General features: G+C 40.1%; 1 pseudogene; it reads right to left on the bottom strand.

Moving 5' to 3' along the window:
* Nucleotides 1-4,031: 4,031 nt before the first annotated feature.
* LOC103085730 (DNA repair protein RAD51 homolog 1 pseudogene) lies at nt 4,032-5,051 on the bottom strand (annotated as a pseudogene).
* Nucleotides 5,052-5,531: the final 480 nt, after the last annotated feature.

A 5,531-nucleotide genomic window follows, 5' to 3' on the forward strand; every position in this document is an offset into this window, starting at 1 on the left:
TGAGGGAGAAAAAGATCGACCATTATAGACAGGGCAGGGCGAAGACATTGCAATGGGGTCGTAAATCATATGACACTTATCTTGGGATTCTAACCCATGCAGACCTATATCGCCATAGTGTTTTCTGCATCCAGCACATAAACACTAATTGTAATTTTAAAAATGATTTTAAAAATCGCTGAAAAATAGTCTTAGTTCAAGAAGACACCTCTAGTTTAAGTGTTTCCCTGCACCATTTTAGGATGACCAAGGTTTTATTTATTTATTTATTTAATTGAAGAATAGTTGATTTACAATGTTGTGTTAGTTTCTGCTGTACAGTAAATGACTCAGGTATACATATATATATATATATATATATATATATATATATTCTTTTTAAAATATTCTTTTCCATTATGGTTTATCATAGGGTTTTAAATATAGTTCCCTGTGCTGTACTGTAGGACCTTGTTGTTTATCCATTCTATATATGTTAGCTTACATCTGCTAACCCTAAACTCCCACTCCATCTCTCCCCTAGCCCCCTCCCCCTTGGCAACCTGTTCTCTGTGAGGATGACCAGTGTTTTGATATGCTGGTGGGTTTCAGTGCTGAAACCTGGAGAGACCTGGGCAAATGGGCTGGTTGGTCACCTTATCATCACAATCACGTTTGAAAAGTATAGAGAGATTAACAGGTAGAAGTTTTCAAATAATCTATTGTGCTCAGTAGAAAGGAGAGAGGGTTTTTGGTATGCGAAAGTGCTATTTGAACATTCTACGAATAATAATCACCCCAGGATGATACAAAATCTGGACTCAGGTTCTTTTCTGGCAGAAACTGGATATTTTTAATTTATGTACTTATTTATTCATAATTTATTCCCTGCACACTTCCAAAAATGATTTGAGATGGTTTACAGTAAAACAACATATAAAGATACTGAGTTTTTACAGCAGTTCAATACTAATGCAAAAGATATATTTTGGAGCTTGACTAAAAGTACCTTGCCTTAAAAATGAAATTTGATATTATGAATACTAACCAGTACGAGATCTGAGGTACTCTAGGTAGAAACACATATGGGGACATTTAAAAATCCCTACCCAAATCCCATGATTTTGGATAAAAATGTAGCAATTTTTTGAGCAATGATTTGATGTTATAAGGTTCCCACCAGACAGTCTGGGTGAGCTATTGTGGGGAGGGCCCAATAGATAAGAATTCTGAGCCCATCCAAACAGGACTGGCGGCTTTCTTTCACAGGCATGTTTTTGATTCTGTCTCCATACATTCTAGCTTTAGGCACATTTGTGTTGCATTGAAAAGACTGTTGCATTTATTAAAAAGACCTACTATAAGACTTTGTTCCTCCAAATCTAGACTGTAGTGATTTGGGGAAAGTCATTGTAATCTACCTGAGCCTGTTTTCTCATCTATTAAGTACAGATAATAATAACTATCTCGGATTTGAAGTGAGAATTAAGTGGGACTGTATACAAAAACTATAAATTGCAATTTATAAAATATACTATAAAAACATGGTATTAGGGGCTTCCCTGGCGGCGCAGTGGTTGAGAGTCCGCCTGCCGATGCAGGGGACGCGGGTTCGTGCTCCGGTCCGGGAGGATCCCGCGTGCCGCGGAGCGGCTGGGCCTGTGAGCCATGGCCGCTGAGCCTGCGCGTCCGGAGCCTGTGCTCCACAGTGGGAGTGGCCGCGTCAGTGAGAGGCCCGCGTGCCACAAAAAAGAAAAAAATAAATAAATAAATAAATAAATAAATAAAACATGGTATTAAATATATTGACAGCCACTAATGTGATTATTATTCTGTTATATCCTATACTCAGAATGATTATTTTGCACTCATTTACAGCTTGACATGTAACCAAGAAAACTATATAGATTCAGTGTCCACTCTGATGAACTTTAAGCCATAGCCTCCTAATCTGTAAACTGGTTCATGAACACCCACCTTGCAAAGATGTTATGAGGATTAAATACAATAAGGGATGTAAAGCACACAGTGTCAGGCCACAGTAAGTCTTCAATGAGGAATAAGTCTTCAAGCTATTTTATTACTGTGATTAATAGTTTTTATTTTATATGAATGAATGAGGAATTGAGATATTAGAGTTATCTGATACTGTATTTTCTAAACTTTCGACAGAATTTTAAATGAAATCTAAAATCTCAGTGTAGAAAGTAGACATACAAGCAATATTTTATTAGCATAGATGCATTTTGTAAGTTCACATTTTAAAAATATGCTTATTGATAAGGTCAGTCAATGAAAACAAGGAGGTTCCTTTGCTGAACACAAATACGCAGACTTTGTGCTGATAGATAATATTTGAGCAATTACGTCTGCTCCATGAAATATATTTTTTACTTGTTTTATTTGTTTTCTTTCCTTTTTAAAATTTGGTGTCTTTATTTGATTTTGGTTTATTTAGTATTTTTATTTTGTGCCTTTGTTTGGTTTATACAGTTCCTTCCTCTAGATTGCAAATGTCTTTTTTTTGTATTTATATATATGATTTTTAAATATTTATTTATTTGAAAAATTAATTTTTATTGGAGTATAGTTGCTTTACAATGTTGTGTTAGTTTCTGCTATACAGCAAAGTGAATCAGCTATACGTATACATGTATACGTATATCCCCTCTTTTTTGGATTTTCTTCCCATTTAGGTTACCACAGAGCATTGAGTAGAGTTCCCTGTGCTATATGGTAGGTTCTCATTAGTTATCTGTTTTATACACGGTAGTGTATATATGTCAATCCCAATCTCCCAATTCATCCCACCCCTCCTTACCCCCTTGGTATCCATATGCTTGTTCTCTACCTTTGTGTCTCTATTTCTGCTTTGCAAATAAGTTCATCTGTATCATTTTTCTCGATTCCACATACAAGTGATATCATACAACATTTGTTTTTCTCTTTCTGACTTACTTCACTCTGTATGACAGGTCACCCACATCTCTGCAAATGACACAGTTTTGTTCCTTTTTATGGCTGAGTAATATTCCAGTGTATATATGTACCACATCTTCTTTTTCCATTCCTCTGTTGATGGATATTTAGGTTGCTTCCATGTCCTGGCTATTGTAAATAGTGCTGCAATGAACATTGGGGTACCTGTGTCTTTTTTACAGGAAAGCCACGGTGTAGCCATCTTGTGAGATCTTCTATTAGGTTAAAGGAGTATAAAATGTATCATCGAATGTGGGACTTCCCTTTTAAATTTTCAATTTTAAAGCAATAAAAACTGATCACCCTACCCAGAGCCAAAACTATATTATGAAGGCCCTATCCTGAAATACTCAGCTTGTACCAGAATAACTCCTACAAGCAGCACATTCACTACAAATAACTACTTTATTAGCAGTCCCACACTGAATCTACTTACTTGAAGAGCTTCCGAAATGTTTAAGATTCCAGAACTATCTTGAATTGCTTTTAGCATTAAAAAAGAGTAGATGGTGAAGGGCTGGTAGCCCAGCAAGCCTACTCAATACCCCTTATCTAAAAAAAAATTCTTATATAAGCTAATTCAGACACACAAACTTTACCTGCTTCTGATTTAAGAGTTTTACTGGCAGAGAAAAAAAAAAACCTGTGAGGAGACCCACTCCCTTTGCCACATAGCTCAGGCATATTTTTCCCCAACATTATTCAGACAGTGAGAGAAGTCAGGTCTCTCCAGTTTTAGTTCTCTTAGAGACATAAGATTGGCCAATAGCAGTTAGTCCTGAGTCAACCCCAAGGCACTATGATGTCAAAGGTACTTCATACCTATACCCCCAAACCAAAGAATTTACATAGAGATTAATATACTCTAGAAGGAATAAACATTTCAGATCAGCTTGTGACTACTGACCTGTCTCGTGTTTACACCATAAGAAAAGCCGATATAATAGCTGTTTTCCTGGAAGCCTTTTCCTGGCAGTCACAACAGGAAGAGGCCTGTGAAGAACCTCAGGGAGCAGAGTCCTCTCCATTAGGCTGCAGCACTTAAGGTTTATCACAGGAAAAAAACCAACGATTCAGTCCTTGGCATCTCCTACTCCATCCGCATTGATGGCAAACATAGCTTCAGCTTCAGGAAGACAAGGAGAGTCATAGATTTTGCTGATTCTGGTTTCCCCTCTTCCTTTTCTCAGGTACAGTCTTGTTGTTGAGGCATGAGCAATGATATTTCCTCCAATAGGTTTTTTAGGATCTGCAGCAAACATGGCTGCTCCATCCACTTGGGCTACCACCTGGTTGGTGATTACCACTGCTACACCAAACTCATCAGCAAGTCGCAGAAGCATCCGCAGAAACCTGGCCAAGTGCATCTGCCTGGCAGAAAGCTCACCTCGACCCGAATAGTCTGTTCTGTAGAGGGCGGTGGCACTGTCTACAATTAGCAGTGCATACCTGGACTCTACCATCATGGCTGACGCTTGATAAAGGAGCTGGGTCTGGTGGTCTGTGTTGAACCCTCGAGCATATGCTACATTATCCAGGACATCACTGCCAGAGAGGCCATATCTCTCAGCCACTGCTAGCAGCCGTTCTGGCCTAAAGGTACCCTCGGTGTCAATGTACATGGCCTTTCCTTCACCTCCACCTCGGTCAATGGGAAGCTGGCATGTTACAGCCAACGTATGACAGATCTGGGTCTTCCCAGTTCGGAATTCTCCAAACATCTCTGTGATGGATCCAGTCTCAATTCCTCCTTGAAGTAGTTTGTCAAGCTCTTTGGAGCCGGTAGTAATCTGTATGATCTCAGACCGCCTTTGGTGGAACTCAGTTGCAGTGGTGAAACCCATTGGAACTAATTTAGCTGCCTCAGTCAGAATTTTATCAGCTTTGGCTTCACTAATCCCCTTAATATTTATTAGCTCCTTCTTTGGTGCATAGGCAACAGCCTCCACAGTATGGAATCCAGCTTCTTCCAATTTCTTCACATCATTGGCATGTATGCCACATTGCTCTAATCGAGAAATAGGTTGTGGGCCAAAGCTCTCTTCTTCCACTGAAGTATCTGCATTTGCTTCAAGCTGCATCTGCATAGCCATTACTTAGTGTTCAATACTCAGCCTGCAGCGTAACTCGCCCGGGCGGGCTGCGCGCTCCGACTACAGTCCGCCGGACCCGCGCGCGCCCGACCCCGGACGGACTGCAGACACCCTCACCTGCGCCCCACTTCTCTACGCCCTTGCTCCAGCCTTCTGCACGAAACTCAGGCAACTTTCAGCTCCTAACTGCGCTCCTGGGGCGCGTCTCAGCTCTCTTCAGGTCCCGGTCTAAGGCGTCAGCACCCACTCCGTCTGCCGCCTTCGGAAATCCCCCCTGTGTCTTTTTGAATTATGGTTTTCTCTGGATATATGCCCAGGAGTGGGATTGCAGGATCATATGGTAGTTCTCTTTTTAGTTTCTTAAGGAACCTCCATACTGTTCTCCATAGTGGCTATATCAATTTACATTACCACAACAGTGTAAGAGGGTTCCCTTTTCTCCACACCCTCTCCAGCATTTATTAGATTGCAAATTTCTTA

Source organism: Lipotes vexillifer, unplaced genomic scaffold (genome assembly GCF_000442215.2).
Source record: "Lipotes vexillifer unplaced genomic scaffold, Lipotes_vexillifer_v1.1 scaffold1293, whole genome shotgun sequence".
NCBI classification, from domain to species: Eukaryota; Metazoa; Chordata; class Mammalia; order Artiodactyla; family Lipotidae; genus Lipotes; species Lipotes vexillifer.